The sequence below is a fragment of the Rhinolophus sinicus genome, linkage group LG10 (genome assembly GCF_036562045.2).
Source record: "Rhinolophus sinicus isolate RSC01 linkage group LG10, ASM3656204v1, whole genome shotgun sequence".
In the NCBI taxonomy this organism is placed as follows: domain Eukaryota; kingdom Metazoa; phylum Chordata; class Mammalia; order Chiroptera; family Rhinolophidae; genus Rhinolophus; species Rhinolophus sinicus.
In genome coordinates, this window is record NC_133759.1 from 58,337,039 (window position 1) to 58,353,794 (window position 16,756).

Below are 16,756 nucleotides of genomic sequence, written 5' to 3' on the forward strand. Positions count from 1 at the left end.
CAAATTGGCCACTTGAGAATTCAGTGGCTAGAATGACAAATGGGAAAACGAAAATCCTCATCAAGAGACTAGACTTTCTGATTAGTCCAAGCGATGATGACCGCTTTCCATGCCACTCCCTCCCTGCTGTGTGATGATTTACATCTAATTGGACATCATTTTGTATTCGGAGCAGTCATTTCTAAAAGGGTGTTTGGGAGACTTTGAAGTCCTTAATTATAACCAGCAGGCATTTGGGGGCTAAGCAGTGAAATGGAAGATGCTCTGTCTTGGGCTGTGGAATGTTCATTTATAGAAGGAGCCCATGTCTGGTTGGTTTGGTCTGGTTTTTCATTCCATCACCCTATAAGGCAGCCTTCCAAGGTTTTCTGGACTCTGGAAGAAAATAAAAACGAGAGTATTCTTGGCGAAGGGATTCACATTCAAGGCAGATTCAAGGATTTCAATATGTGGATAGACTGGGCTTTCTGTTAATAGTCAACTACTAACAATAGAAATAATTTGGGATTCCTTTGAAGAGAGGCCATTTTTACTAGCCCTCATTTGAACAAATCTATCAAGTGGATGAGGGTGTATAATGAACCATAGGCATGCTTGCTATCCTCAAAAAGCTTAACTAGATCAGCAGTGTTAAGTCATGCAGGCATGAAGAGATAAAATAAGACCATCAAGTATCAGCCCCCCAATTGGGCATTGCCCTATGAGCTGTAGGAATTAAGAGGAGACAGAGAGGGATTTTGAGTTAGGTAATCAGGATAGGATTCAGGGAGGAAGGGCGATATGATCCAGGCTTTGAAGGATGGATAAAACTACAGTAAATTTCTGGGTGAGAATTGCTTGAATGAACAATGGTTCTGTTTGGTGTTTTTAAAAATGATTTGGTGCAGAGTGAGTAGAATGGTTTGTTTTGAGCACAGAGGTCTAGAAAGATGAGTCTGGACATAAGTTCCCATGTACACGTGGGCCTTTAACACCAGGCAGGGAACTGGGCTTGGTCTCAAGAGCATCAGAGGAACGTTAAGCATTCTGAGTAGAGCTAGAACTGTTTTAGAGGTCTGTTCTCTTTATCTGATGAAAAGAAAAAGCAGAACAATGTTGTCTGGAACTTCACCAACAGACCATATCAACAGGTAAGATTGCCACTTTGATTCTTTTTCAGACTTAACACCTGTGCTATGGAAGAGAAGAATGAATAACACAGTGCCTGGCACATAGAAGGACTCAACAAATGTTGCTGAATGTTATTTAGAACTGGAGTACTATTGTTTCCTAGAACAGGTGAAGAAGACCTGAGGTCACCTCGGCCCTCTCCAGAGTCACCAAGGAATCATTGGAAGAGGAGCAAGTTAAGAGTTATGTGAACCTGTGCATTTGACTTCACATTGTTGGGTCTGTACTTCCTCACCTGAAAAGACAAGGTAAGTTTTAATGATGGGCTCTAACTGGGGGAAGTTTTTCTAAGTGTATTTTTTGGGAGAGAGATGCCACACAGAGCTTGTATCGCATGCTCAGAAGAGCTAATGATCCAAGACAATGAGAGCCCAAGGATGATTTTCCTCCCTGTAAGGACATTTGGAACATCTGACACCACAGCTCTGCCAATTTTATCACCTTGTAGGAGGCCTTTGGCTGGTTGGTTTGACTGAAATGAGGACGAAAGGATTTTGTTCCTAACTGTTAACTCAGTCTCAGATTCCCAGCAATTTAAGTAGCATTATTGATCTGATCAGCCCTGCTGGGGTGTAACCATCAAAAGACATGAATCATTTAAAGGCACTTGTTCCCATCAGAACATGACATTGGCAACATGTAACCACTGATAGTTGTTTTTTTGTTTTGTTTTGTTTTTGGTAGAATTTGTTTTTTATTTCTACTTTCTTTACAATTGCCTCTGTCATAAGGTTATTGGAAAGAATAACTAGTTAATGATGGGAAAAAGCACTTGAGAAGATGATATGCTTTTGCTCTTAAGGCAGTTGTTCAAAACAATATGCAATGCTATTTGTTTTTGAATGGACACACTCAGTAGTCAGTCTGATTTGGGGACTTGTCAATGATGATAAGATACTGATCAGATAAAACATGAGCATTTAAAGAAAATGTTATCATGCCCCAGAAGCTATTGTCAGTGTACAGCTCCAGCATGGAAAGCTAGTTCTGGTGATTTATAATGAGGCAGGACTCTTAATGATTTTTGGCTTAATGTATTAATGAATAGAGATCTGACGGATAAAGGACTTGCAATCTAATAAGGAAAACTCAAGATAAGATTAGGCTCTAATCAAAATAAATTGTTTTTAGACTGTTTTTAATAAATTCAACCCTGTTTCCCTGTATTTATTCGAAAAAGAAATGGATTGTGGTAAGCTGATTCATATCATTGGGGGGGAAAAGAATGAATATTACGTTTTGATGTAATATTAATAAACTGAAAATACGAACTTACAAAAAGAAACCATATACAGGCAAGAACAGATTTTTTTGAGAAAAAATTTTGCATATAAATATCATTAATTTCTTTTCGGTTTTTGAATAGTACCAGTCAGGTTTAATTGAAGAGTTGATTAGCACCATTGAAAAAGGCCTAAAATGGTGATGTAATGAATAATGGCATTGAAATTTATTATGATTACCTTTTCTTTCTATTCTTCCTATTTTAATTTCTTCTACTTCTCAGTAGTATAGGGATACCATGGAGATATTGCGGGTTCAATTCAAGATCACCGCAATAAAGTGAATATTGCAATAAAGCAAGTCCATGAATTTTTTTGGTGTCCCAGTGCATATTACAGTTAGGTTTATACAGTACTGTAGTCTATTAAGTGTGCAATAGCATTATGTCTAAAATATGTGCATAACTCAATTTAAAAAACTTAATTGCTAAAAAAAGCTAACCATCATCTGAGCCTTCAGCAAGTTGTAATCTTTTTGCTGGTGGAAGGTCTTGCCTTGATGTTGATGGCTGCGCACTGATCAGGGTGGCAGTTGCTGAAGGTTGGGGTGGCTGAGGCAATTTCTTAAAACAAGACAACAATGAAGTTTGCCACATCAATCGACTCTTCCTTTCATGAATGATTTCTCTGTAGCATCAATGCTGTTTGAAGGCAATTTACCCACAGTAGAACTTTCAAAATTGGAGTCGATCCTCTCAAACCCTGCACCTGGTTTATCAACTAAGTTTATGAAATATTCTAAAAGCCTTTGTTGTCCTTTCAACAATCTTTACAGCATCTTCACCAGGCGTAGACTCAATCTCAAGAAAAAAACACTTCCTTTGCTCATCCTTAAGAAGCAACTCCTAATCCATTAAAGTTGTATCATGAGATTGAAGCAATTAAGTAACATCTTCAGACTCCACTTCTAATTCTAGTTCTCCTGCTATTTCCACCACACCTGCAGTTATTTCCTCCAATGAAGTCCTCAACCCCCCAAATTCATCGATGAGGACTGGAATCAATTGCTTCTCAACTCCTGTCAATGTTGATATTTTGACTTCTTCCCATGAATTAGGTATGCTTTAATGGCATTTAGGATAGTGAATTCTTTCCAGAAGTTTTTTTAATTTATTTTGCCCAGATTCTTTAGAGGAAATGCTATCTATGGTAGCTACAGACTTATGAAATGTGTTTATTAAATATTAAGACTTGAAATTTGAAATTACTCTTTGATCCCTAGGCTGCAGACTGGATGCTGTGTTAGCAGGCAAGAAAAAAATCATTAATCTCGTTGCACACCTCCATCAGAGCTCTTGGCTGAACAGGTACATTGTAAATGAGCAGTCATATTTTAAAATGAATCCTTTTTTCTGAATAGTAGGTCTCAACAGTGGGCTTAAAATATTCAATAAACTATGTTGTAAACAGATGTGCTGTCATCTAGGCTTTGTTGTTCCATTTCTGGAGCAGAGGCAGAGTAGATTTAGCATAATTCTTAAGGGCCCTAGGATTTTCAAAATGGTAATGAGCTTTGGCTTCAACTGAAAGTCACCAGCTACATTTGGCACTGATGAAAGAGTCAGCCTGTTCTTTGAAGCTCTGAAGCCAGGCATTGACTTCTCATGGGCTATGAAAGTCCTAGATGGCTTCTTCTTCTAATACAAGGCTGTTTCATCCACACTGAAAGTCAGTTATTCAGTGCAGCTACCTTCATTAATTACCTTACCTAGATCTCCTGGGTAACTCGCTGCAGTTTCTCCATCAGCACCTGATGCTTCACCTTGCACTTTTATGTTAAGGAGACAGTTTTTTTTCTTTAAACCTCATGAACCAACGTCTGCTAGCGTCAAACTTTTCTTCTGCAGCTTCCTTACCTCTTTCAGCTTTCCTAGCATTAAAGAGAGTAAGGGCCTTGCTCTGGATTAGGCTTTGGTTTAAGGGGGTATTGTGGCTGGTGTGATCATTTATGCAGACCACTATAACTTTCTCCATATCAGCAACAAGTCTGTTTCACTTTCTTATCATTTCCGTGTTCACTCGAGGAGCACTTTTAATTTTCTCCAAGAACTTTTCCTTTGAATTCACAAATTGGCTAACTGTTTGGTACAAGAGGCCTAGCTTTTGAAATGCCTTTCTCACTAAGTTGAATCATTTCTAGTTTTTTATTTGAAGTGAGAGACATGTGACCCTTCCTTTCCCTCGAACACTTTGATGTCATTGTAGGGTTATTAATTGGCCTAATTTCAATATTGTTGTGTCTCAGGGAACAGGCAGACCAGAGGATAGGTAGAGCGATGGGGGCACAGCTGGTCAGCAGACCAGTCGAAATTTACACAAACTTTATGGGTTAAGTTTGCCTCCTTATATGGGCACGGTTCGCAGCATCCCAAAACAATTACAATAATAACATCAAAGATCCCTGATCACATATCACCATAATAAATATAATAATAATAATAATAATAATAATAATAATGATAAAGTTTAAATATTGCAAAAATTACCAAAATGTGACACAGACACAAAGTAAGCAAATGCTGTTGGAAAAATGACGCCAATAGACTTTCTCAATACAAGGTTGCCACAAACATTCAGTTTGCAAAAAGCACAATATTTGTAAAGTGCAATAAAGCAAAGCACAGTAAAGCAAGGTGTGGCTGTAATGATACTCCTTACCTTCATTAGGCAACCTAAACTGAGAGGAGAAAATTTCCTCCAAGAAAATGCATTAAGAACTTCAGTTTACTTCACTTACAGAGTTTTATGGAGAATATTGTCAAATGGTGAGTCAAAAATCACTCTTTGTAGCACCTAACTATTCTAGACTTATCCATACCTTAACATTTTATCTTTTCAGTATGAAAGCAGAAACTTCCACTCCATCTGTAATTTTCTTTCTTCTGACAACTTAGAAAACAATTAACTAGCACCACCCAAATCTCCATCTTCTACTGAGCTTAGTAACTGTTTCCGGTTGCCCAGATATGAAACCTATGGGTTAACTCTGGAGCCCAGTACAATGCTATAACATACTGTAAGTTATTAGGAACAAAATGTTTACCTGAAGCTCCCATGGTATCAGCAATAGGGAGTGCCTGATAATAACTTTTTAAGTAGAGTTGAAAAGTGGTCCAAGTTGCAGTCACTTTGCTTTTGCAAGTTGTGTGGAACTCTATGGTGTATCCCCACTCAGGGTCCTGTTGTTTCCCAAACTACCTAATCTTCTTTCATATCATTGCTTATGTTATGAGTAGAGTTGCTTCAATGTGTGTTTATTGTGAAATCGATTTGCTATTGTAAAAACGATTACCAGACATAATAGTTTTCTTTCCTTCTTTCTCTCTCTTTCCTTCTTTCTTTCTGTTTTTGTTTTGTTTTGTTTTGTTTTTTAACATATCAACCTGATTCTACTGTGGTAGAATCTGGGGTTGTACTAGGGTCAGATTCTTATCCTGGGAACACCGAAGGGGCAGCATGAAGACAGTTATAAAGGATATACCTAGGCTCATCTCTGTTAAACTCCCATTGTCTTCCTGAGGTTGAGAGGATCTGACTGTAGGTGGTTTACTCAAAAAAAAAAAAAAAAAAAAAAAATAGGGACATTTATTAAATGCCTACAGCCATTTAGGTTATGGCATATTTAAATGCCAACAAGCAGTTTAGTTTTCAGGGTAGCGTAGAATCACCGGCATTTTCATGTCAGGGCAATGTTTGCACATTTGTTTCATGGTAGATGTTAATGAAACCTGTGATATGATTAGAATCACTGCTGGAAACTTTGAAGATTTTGTGGTGGTTCTTCTTTGGCACTTGAAACACAGCATGGTATTTTCACTGAACTCTCCAAAATTGCTTCTTTCTACCTATAAAGGTCAATTCTCATTGCAAAGACATTACATCTTAAATGTTTCATGGTGCCCTCAAGGGGCAGGAGAGTGTGACTGTGATTTTCAAATGAATCTGATGGGCTCCAGGTATTATACAGGCTAAACCCTATGGAATTCTGTGCTCCTGCTTCTTTCCTTATTTTTATACCTCCCCCAGATTGTGGTTCTCTCCATTTCACAGATGAGGAAACTAAGATTCAGGGAAGTTAACCAGTCACCCACATGACACAGCTAAGATACAGTCAACCCAAATTCGTTCTATTGATTCAAACTCTTGAAAACTGTCTACCAGGGTTCCAAGCAGACTGCACTCTTGTAAGTCTACCTCGGAGGCTCCCAAAATAAGACAAAGATTTAGTAGTGTGAGAGAAGGAGAAGTAACACAGTGCCTCTATAATGTTGCTCTGTATATGGTGGGGGGTAGTTTCAGCTCTGTTACTGTTTCTCTGACTTTGGGGAAGTCTCTGTTCATGTCCTCGTTTCCTCATTTGTCAAATTGGTGAGGCTAAGAGTGAAAGGATACAGTTGAACTGCATGCATTTTTAGGGCTGATGGTGAAGGATTCCAAAGTGCATGTTTACACAACAGCATGATCTGTAAAACCCAGGAAGAAATTGTAGTTTGACAGTCTCTCAAGGTTGAGAATCTCCCTCTCAAGATTCTTTCCCTCTCTCTAACCTCTAAAGTTGAGAATTCCCAGAGTTCCATCCAAAACCATCTGTTCTTCTCCAGCACTGCTTTTTCTTTGAGTGCCTGACCCTTTTCTAGCTCTCGTTTTAAAGTCAATTTTATCTGATATTACTATGTTGCTATTTGCATGGTATAGCTTTTCCCATCCTTTTGCTTCCAAACTATTTGTATCTTTGAATCTAAAGTGTTTATGTACACAGCATATAGTTGGAACATTTGAAAAAAACCCGTTCTGTCAAAGGGAGATCCCTAAGCTAGGGAGACCCTCAAGCTATCCTTTTTAACTGGTGAGTTTAATCCATTTCGATTTAAAATTAGTACTGATAATGTAGGACTTAGTTCTGACATTTTGCTATTTATTTTCTACATGTCTTCTATACCATTTTTGTTCCTCAGTTCCTCCAATACTGCCTTCATTTGTTTTGATTAAATTTTCTCTAGTACCATTTTGATTCTTTCTTTTCTTTTCCTGTATAATTTTTAGTCATTTTCTTAGCAGTTACCATAGGGATTATAGCTAACACTCTAAATTTATATCATTCTACTTTGAATTGATACCAACCCAGCTTTAATACAGCATACATTAACTCTGGTCCTATCCACTTCTCCACCTTACCTTATGTTATTGTCACAAATTACATCTTTGTACATTGTGTGCCCATTAGCATAGATTTATACTATTGTCTTATGAATTTGCCTTTTAAATAATCTAGAAAACAAAAAGAGGTATAACAGACCAAAAATATAATAATAATAGCTTTCATGTAGCTACCTTTACTGTGATGGGATTGTACCTATAGGACTCCCTCTAGTATTTTTTGTAGGGTAGGTCTAATAGTGATGAACTCCTCTGGCTTTAATTTATCTTGGAATGTCTTAATTTTTTTTCTTCATTTTTAAAGGATACTTTTATCAGATACAGAGTTCTTGGTTCACATCATTTTTTTCTTTCAGCATTATAAATATGCCACTACCTTCTAGCCTCCATAGTTTCAGAGGAGAAATTGCCTGTTAATCTTACTGGGGATTCCTTGTATGTGATGAGTCACTTCTCTTTTGGTACCGTGTTTCCCCAAAAATAAGACCCAGCTGGACAATCAGCTCTAATGCGTCTTTTGCAGCAAAAATTAATATAAGACCCAGTCTTATATTACATTATATTATATAAGACCTGGTCTTATATTATAGTAAAATAAGACAGGGTATTGTATTAATTTTTGCTCCAAAAGATGCATTAGAGCTGATTGTCTGGCCAGGTCATATTTTTTGGGGGGGAACATGGTACTTTCAAGATTCTTTGTCTTGGCTTTTGACAGCTTGATTAGAATGTTTCTTGATGTGGATCTCTTTGAGTTTATTCTACTTGGAGTTTTTTTAGTTCATTAGGTATGTATATTTATAGATTTCATCAAATGTAGAAGTTTCCTTTTGTTATTTCTTCAACTATTTTTCTTCTCTTTTCTCTCTTCTCCTCCTAGGACTTCCATAAGACATGTATTGGTACACTTGATGGAGTCCTATAGGTCCCTTAGATGCTGTTCATTTTTCTTCTTTTTTTTTTTTTTTTTTTTTTCTCCCCAGAATTGGTATTTTCAATTGCCTTATCTTCTCTTCAAATTTGCAGATTTTTCCGGGTGTTTAAATCTGCCATTAAACCCCTTTAGTTACTTTTTTATTCCAACTTTTGTATTTTTTGGCATTTCTATTTGATTACTTCTTAAAATTTCTGTCTCTTCATTGACATTTCCTATTTGTTCATGCATTGTTCTTCCAATTTCCTTTAGGTCTTTGTCCATTGGTTCCTTCAACTCTTCACATATGTTAACATAGCTAATTTAAAGACTTGTCTGGTATGTCCAATGTCTGGGCTTCCATTGGTTATTTTCCCCTGTGAACAGGAGACACATTTCTGACTTTTTGTATGTTTTGTAATTTTCTGTTCAGCACTGGACACTTTCATATCATAATGTGGTAAGTCTGGGAATCAGGATATCCTCTTTCTCCAGGAATTGCTGATGCTTCTTGTAGAGAGGTATAGTCATCTGTTTTAGTAAGTTCTCCAAATTAATTTTGGGAGGATTGTATTCCTTGTCATGTGTGGTCACTCGTTGAAGTCTCTGTTCTGTCATCTCAGCAGTCAGCTAATGGCCTGACAGTTTCCTGAATGCATGGATCCAATAAAGAAAGAAAAAGAAAAGACACTCTGTTCTTTTAATTCCCCCTGACAGATACTGCTAGGTAAGCTGCTTCAGTCTGAGAGGGATGAAACAATGACCAACTCCTACACTGGTCCCTCAGTGATCTGACAGGCAGATCTACACAGACACCTGATCCTTGGAAGACAGAGTGCTTACTGTTCAACCTGGTAGCTTCAAGGCATGCCAGGAACATAGGTTGCCATCCCCATGGACACCTGTTGCAGGTCTTGGGAATAGAGGATAGTAGCTTCCCTGTAAAATGCAAAATTTACCAAAATTTACCAGCGTCTTACATCATTAAGCACTTCCCTGGACACTGCTGGTGTTTGATTAGACTCCATATTTGCCAAATAGTTGCTTCTGACTATTAATACCTACTCAATAGTATTTTCTTTTTTGCAGTAACAGGACTGGTTCTTGGAGTTTCCTACTCCATCACCTTCAATGACACCATTATACATTTTCTTTTATAATTACCTTTACTGACACTCCTTGTTTTTTCATATGAATCCAAATTACTTCTTTTCACACTAAAGAACTTCCTTTAGCAAATGTTGTAAGGCAGGTCTGCTATCAACAAACTCTCTCAGCTTTTGTTTATCTTGGAATATATATATATATTATACCTTCATCTTTAAAAGAGTTTGCTGATTATTGGTTGACACTTTTTTTTCTTTCATCACTTGAAGTATGCCATCCTATTGCCTTCTGGTCTCCATTGCTTGTGATCAAAAGTTGGTGTACATTTTGTTGGAGTCCTTGTATGTGATGAGTTATTTATCTCTTTCAAGAACTCTTTATATTGGAATTTCAAATATTTTACTACTGTGTATCTGGATTTGGTCTATTTGTGTTTATCTTACTTCTTGGACTTCGTGGATGTTTAGATTAACTTTTTAATTAAATTTCAGAAGTTTTCAGGTATAATTTCTTTGAATGTTTTTCTGCTTCATTTTCTCTTTTCCCAGTATTTCCATTACATATGTTGATTTGTTTAATGATGGCCTACATTTCTCTGATGCTCTGTTCATTTTTCTTTATTCTTGTTTTTTTACTGTTTTTCAGGTTGAGTGATCTCTATTGAATATCTTCAAATTTACTCATCCTTTTTTTTCTGCCAGATAAAATGTATTTTTGAAACTCTCTAGTGAAATTTTCATTTCTGTTATCATATTTTTCAATTCCTTAACTTCTATTTGGCTCAATTTTAAAATTCCTATCTCTTTATTAACATTCTTTATTGGTAAAAACATTGTCCTATTAACTCCCTTGAATTCTCTAGACATGCTCTCTTTTAGTTCTTTGAACATATTTATAATGCCTGCTTTAAAGTCTTTGTCTGCTAAATCCAACATCTGGATTCCTTCAAAATAGTTACTAGTGTCTGTTTTAGTTTTTGTTTTTGTTTTTTTCTGGTTGTACAGGTCACACTTTTGTGCCTCTTTGAATATCTTGTAAATTTTTTTGTTGAAAACTGGACATTTGAGATAATATATTTTAGCAACTCTGGATTTCGATTCCAGGTCTGCCCCAGCCCCCAGGGAGTTAATATTGTTGCTGTTGTTTTCCAAGTCATTGATTTATTTGTTTAGTTAGTTGGCTGAACTAACTCTCTGAAGTCTGTTTCCCTCCAGTGTGCATTCTGATCTCTTCAGAGACTCCTCCTATTTTTTCCTTGTTTTTGCCTTTTACCCTGGCTATTTCGTGGTCAATCATGGCATGGCATGAACCATTTATTGGTCAAAGGTTATGCTTAAGCCCTGTTGGCAATTAGATTTTTGCCTTCACTACTGAATATATGAGTAGCATGGAGGCTACTATCACAGGTGAAGGAATTCACATTTTTGCCCCTTGTTAATCAAGGGACTAGTAGCTTTAATTTTCCCTCTCCATTCACTCCTGAGAGAGTGCAATCTTGGTCATTCATACAGTTCCAGACTGCCAGAGATACATGTGATTTAATTTTTAAGCCTATCTTCTTAGGAGTTGCTCTTAGATTGGAGTAGCTTATTGCTCAGCCAATGTTTGGCTGGAGGTTGTCCCTAGTGCCACTGATAGCTTGTGCCCTCTGTGATGGATTTGTGTGCAGCTTGGGAAACGTTTTCAAGTGTGATCCATGACCTGTTCTGATTGTGCCTGATGGGTGCAATCCATGATTGTGTACAGCCTTTCCAGCCCCAAAGTTAACTGTAATCCCAGGAGGGCTCTTCTTGGTTGTCTCTTCCCATGTTTCTCTTTGTTAAATTTCTGATTGTGCTACTTTTTTTCAGTCATTGTTGCCAATACTGTGGAGCTATGAGCATCCTCCTTCTTGCTCTCCACCAAGATCTCCATGGTTTTTGACAACACCATAGGCAAAGAATTGATCATGTTTCGCTTCAAATAAGGTCACTCTCCTCAGGAAGAGTTATAATGGCCTGCCTTTCCTCCTGGAAACTCTATGACACTACACAGGAGTTTAGAATGGGGAGAGAGGCCCACTTCTCCTGGAGTGACCCACCTGTTCTATAAGCAGCACTGGAGAAGGATGGTGATCCTTGTTCTTCTTAGCTTGACTCTCCTGGCATGGGTCTCCTGCTCTACCAGGAGGTGCTCAAGGATGATTGGAGTCCCACATTGTTGGCCACCATATCTCACATATAACTTCTATCCCACAAGTGAGTGCTAGGTGGAGGAGTAGAGCCCTAGTCTTCTCTGAATAGATCTTCTGCAAAATGGGGCTTTGGGAGGATGAAAAATGCTGGTAGCCTGTCCCTTCGATGGTAATTCCATAGATGTAGCTGGGATGGGGATCTCATAACACAAATACCACAAATTCTCACTGTTCTTACTGGAATTTAGTAACTTATTTGAATGACTATTTCTCCATTTGCTTATGCCCTTAGGACAGTTTCCAGAGACTTAAAGGACTTTACGTGAGATATATATGTATAATTTTATATATATTTTATATAATACTGTATATTTATAGAATTTTATTAGAAATAGATGTATAGATATGCAATGTGTTATCAAAAATACAGTGAATGTTTCAATAAAAATAATTATTACAGTAAAAGACACATTGCCATTAATTCCCCTCAAAATACTCCCCCTCACTTTGAACACACTCATCCCATCATTATTGCCACTTTCTGAAGCAGGTCTGGAACTCCTCTTTCATGAGTGTCTTTAGTTGCACTGCCGTGGCTGCCTTGATGTCCTGAATCAATGTAAAATATTTAGCTTTCGTGGTCATTTTGACTTTGCAGAAGAGCCAGAAGTCGCACAGTGCCACATCCAGTAAATAAGGTGTATGAGTACATGCTGTAATGTTTTTATTTGACAGAAATTGATGTACCAGAATTGATGTGTGACACAGAGCCTTTCCACTGTAATCAAAACGTACAGTGAATGTTGGTGCCGAGTGCCATCCAACGGAAAGGCAGGGATCTTCAATATGGGAAGTAGCACATCCCATGTAAAGTAGTAGAACATTAGTCATAGTGTGTGACAAATTTTACCTTGTTCCATGCAGCTAGTAGGGTGTGAGCTACGGTTGAGAGAAGGTGTGTTTTAAAGTATGCCGTAAATCATCCTCTATCATGACAATACTCCATGTCATGCATCGCTTCTGGTATATGGCAATTTCTGTCAAATAAAAATATTACAGTGTGTCCTCATCCACCTTATTCACCAGATCTGGCACTGTGCAACTTCTGGATCTTCCCCAAAGTCAAAAGGATTCAGGACATCAAAGCAGCCACGACAGTGCAACTAAGAACACTCATGAAAGAGGACTTCCAGAACTGCTTCAGAAAGTGGTAAGAATGATGGGATAAGTGTGTTCAAAGCAGGGGGAGTATTTTGAGTGGGATTAATGGCAATGTGTCTTTTACTGTAATAATTTTTTTTTATTGAAACATTCACCATGTTGTTTAATCATACCTTGTACATAGATAGGTATATATAACTATGTAAATAGGTAGGGAGGGAGGGAGAAAGGGAAAGAGACAGAGACAGAGACAGAGGGAGAGAGAATAGATAGATGATAGATTTTCTTCAGTTAAATGGTTATTTTGTTGGTAAGAAAGTTTGCTGTGCTCTTTACCTTCTAGAAATTGGTCTCCTATTTTATCTCTCAAATCTGATCTATGAGCTAATGATGCCCATGTGCCTATCTCTAACCCAGCCTTTCATCTGGACACCAGATTTCCATATCTAGCAGACTACTTGTCATCAAGAAATTTTGGGTTTTCTTCCTCAAAAATGTTCTCTACGGGTCTTCTTTATTTCAGGAAATGAAACTACCATTCACCCAGTTAATCAAGTCAAAATCCTGAGTATCAGCCTGGCTGTCCCCTCTTATCAACCACATATAATCCATCAGCAAGTCTCATTAATTCTATCTGTCAAATACATCTAGAAACTGCTCATTTCTCCTCACTTCCATGCCTATTGCTCAAGTCTCCCTGGTCTCTTGAAATAGCCTTCTAGTGCACTGTTTTAATTCCTGCCCCTCTCCTCCAATTTGTGCCTCACACAGCTTCCAGAGTGATCATTTTACATATAATATAAATATTGTCCCCTGGTGTATACTCTTTATCACTGGCTTCAGCCCTGTATATACTGTTTTTCTTTACCTCTCCTTGCCTCCTTATCTGGACCTCCTCCTGTGTCTGCTCTGTTATAATCACATTAGCCTCTTTCTCTGCCTGGGGTTCTTGATCCTCCTTCTCGTTTTGCATGGCAGCCATCTCTCCTCTTTGTTCCCCTATTTTTTTATGTTTAACTTAAACGTTACCTCCTCTAAGAATTTTCCTAGCTAACTTTGCCTCTGTTGTTCTCTGTTACTTCATCCCATTTATTTCCTTTGCAGTTTTTACATAGTTTGTAATTATTAATTTGTTTAATTATTTATTGTCTGCTGCTCCCATTAGATGGTAAATTCCAGGACCACAGGAACCATAGTTGTTTTGTTCATCACTGTGTAATAATATCTACTACTACTAATAAGAGCTCCCACTCGCCAAGCACTGAATATGTACCAGGACTGTTTTAAGACACATAGGAATATAAACATAGATGAACACACAGACGCATACAAGATCTGACAATGAAGTTCATGAACTCATCCTAAAAAAAAAGTGCTACACACCTCACTGCTGAATATCACTATATTCACCTTCGAAACACTCCCCTTGGGAAGCTATGCATTGACACCACTGCCTATTCAACCCTTCAAAGCAATGTTGGAACTCTTTTTCTGGAATGGCCATCAGAGCTGTTGTTGTATTACCCTTGATGTCCTGAATGTCATCAAAATATCTTCCTTTCAATATTTCCTTTATCTTCAGGTAAAGAAAGAAGTCATTGGGGTCCAGATCAGGTGAGTAGGGAGGGTGTTCCAATACAGTTATTTGTTTACTGGCTAAAAACTCCCTCACAGATAGTACCGTGTAAACTGGTGCATTGTCATGATGCAAGAGCTATGCATTGTTGGCGAAAAGTTCAGGTGGTCTAACTTTTTCACACAGCATGTTCAGCACAGCCTTCCAAATAGTAAACTTGGTTAACTGTTTGTCCAGTTGGTACAAATTCATAATGAATAATCCCTGCTATCGAAAATGTTAGCAACATCATTGAGAACAAGTTTGCAAATTTAACTGTCATACCTCGTATATGCCTACACATATATATACTCATATATATACATACACACACATACATTTTATATACCTATACACACATGCAAACACACTCATTTAATCCTCACAACAACCCTATGAGATAATTTTATGATGTTCACTTTACAGCTAGTTAAAATAAAGCACGGGGGTGGGGGGTAAGTGCCTTGGCCAAGGTTACACAGTGAGTGAGCAGCTGAACCAGGCTGTTCCAGAGTCTGTGCTCTTAAACATTTCCCAGACGTCTCAGTGTGGCACCAAGACCAAGGTAGGTGCTCAGTTAATATTTGTAGAGTGAACAAGGAGTGAAACAAATGAAGAGGTCATCATCTCCTAGAGCAGTCTGTCCAACAGAGCTTTCTGAGATGATGGAAATGTGCCACATCTGCACTGTCCCCCACAGCTGTGAGTAGTGACATGTGGCTGCTGAGCACCTGGACTGTGGCTAGTGTAACTCAGGAACTGAATGTTTAATTTGTATTTAATTTTAATGGCCACATGTGGCTACTGACTACCACACTGGACAGTGCAGGCCAAGACTTTTATGAGATGGTGTTGCTTTCAACGCCTTGAGGTTCATACAGACTTGATGTATTTAACTGCAAAGATAGAACACAAAATTCCCATCAGCACTTCTTTTTTCCATAGTGCCTTCCGCCCCCAGTTTTCCAAAATCCTCACACTGTACTTCATTCCAGCCTGTAGAACCAAGCCTCCTCCTTCATGTGCAGCTGCAGCAAAGCCGTTTTGTCAGTAGTACCCTAAACAGTCCTCTGAAAGTATTCAACTAGTCAACAAACATCTAGAGCCTACTTGGATGGAACACTGGCCCAGGTCCTGGGGAGGAGTGGAGGGAGACACAGGACAAATTAAACAAGATCCCTGTCTGAATGTGAAGAGGGGTGGTGAGACTGACAAACTCACTCATAGTAGGCCTGCATGAAGGGGGTGGAGTACGTGGGTGGAGGAAGGCTGAGTATTGTGGTTTGCAGCCTTAGGGTTCCAAATTGAGACTCTGGAGTGTCCACTTTGAAGAAATTGCTGTAAAATGGCACCAATTCCACTAGCACCTAGACCAGGAGAATCAATGGATGGAACCAGGTGTCCTTTGAAAACCGAACTCATGATGGACATGAGAAAGTCCTACTGATGTCTAGAAAGAGACAACTGGCCCAGATGGAGAAAACTGAAGTTATATTTCACCCCAATATCTTGGGCTTGTGGAAGATGGAGCTAGTTCTTGGAACAACTTATACAGAAAAAGAAATGACAAAAGAAATAGTAGATAAAAATCAGACTGAGCCCCAAATATTAAAGAAGAGGAAGAAGGGAAAAAGAAGTGGTGCACATTAATCATCCAAATTGTGGGCAATTACTACTCATGTTGTAAACAATATCCAATAATCGGGGCAGTGTACATGCATTTCTTTCCTCCCACCATTTGCATACTTGGAATCTCACTTACATTGCACGTAGGTTAGAGCAAAAAGATGTTGCTTTGTTTGGCTTTTGCTTCTTTTGTGGAATCCATTACAAAGCAATGTGCTTTTGTGTGTCAAAGAGCAGACCAGCTCCACTTCCTTTTTTCAAAAGGATTTGGGCAGAAGTCCACTACTGTATTTACTCCGTGCAGCTCTCCTTTTGATTACTAGATGTGTGCTGGTTGTAGATGGCACAGAAAAGCAGTGAATTTTCTCACCACAAAGGATTTTCTATCTTAGGATGTATCTTACAGTGTCATGTTTCTGAAAGTGAAATTTTCAGTCAGTCATTTAAATGTCCCTCTACAAATAGGAAGCATTTAAACATGGGAAACACCAAGATGATGCCTAAATGCTTCATTTTTCACCCACATATCTGCTATCAGTATGCAAGTGGAG

General features: G+C 38.2%; 1 long non-coding RNA gene across 2 annotated transcripts in view; it reads left to right on the forward strand.

The window, feature by feature from the left end:
- The window catches only part of LOC109461181 (uncharacterized), a 362,773-nt gene that overhangs the window by 284,031 nt on the left and 61,986 nt on the right, over positions 1-16,756 (forward strand). The window contains exons 5-7 of one of the 2 annotated variants that reach the window (XR_012489736.1): positions 1,160-1,418; positions 3,676-3,760; positions 12,890-13,013. This is a non-coding gene — a long non-coding RNA (uncharacterized LOC109461181). The remainder of the gene's footprint in view (positions 1-1,159; positions 1,419-3,675; positions 3,761-12,889; positions 13,014-16,756) is intronic. The other variant, XR_012489737.1, reaches the window with a different exon arrangement.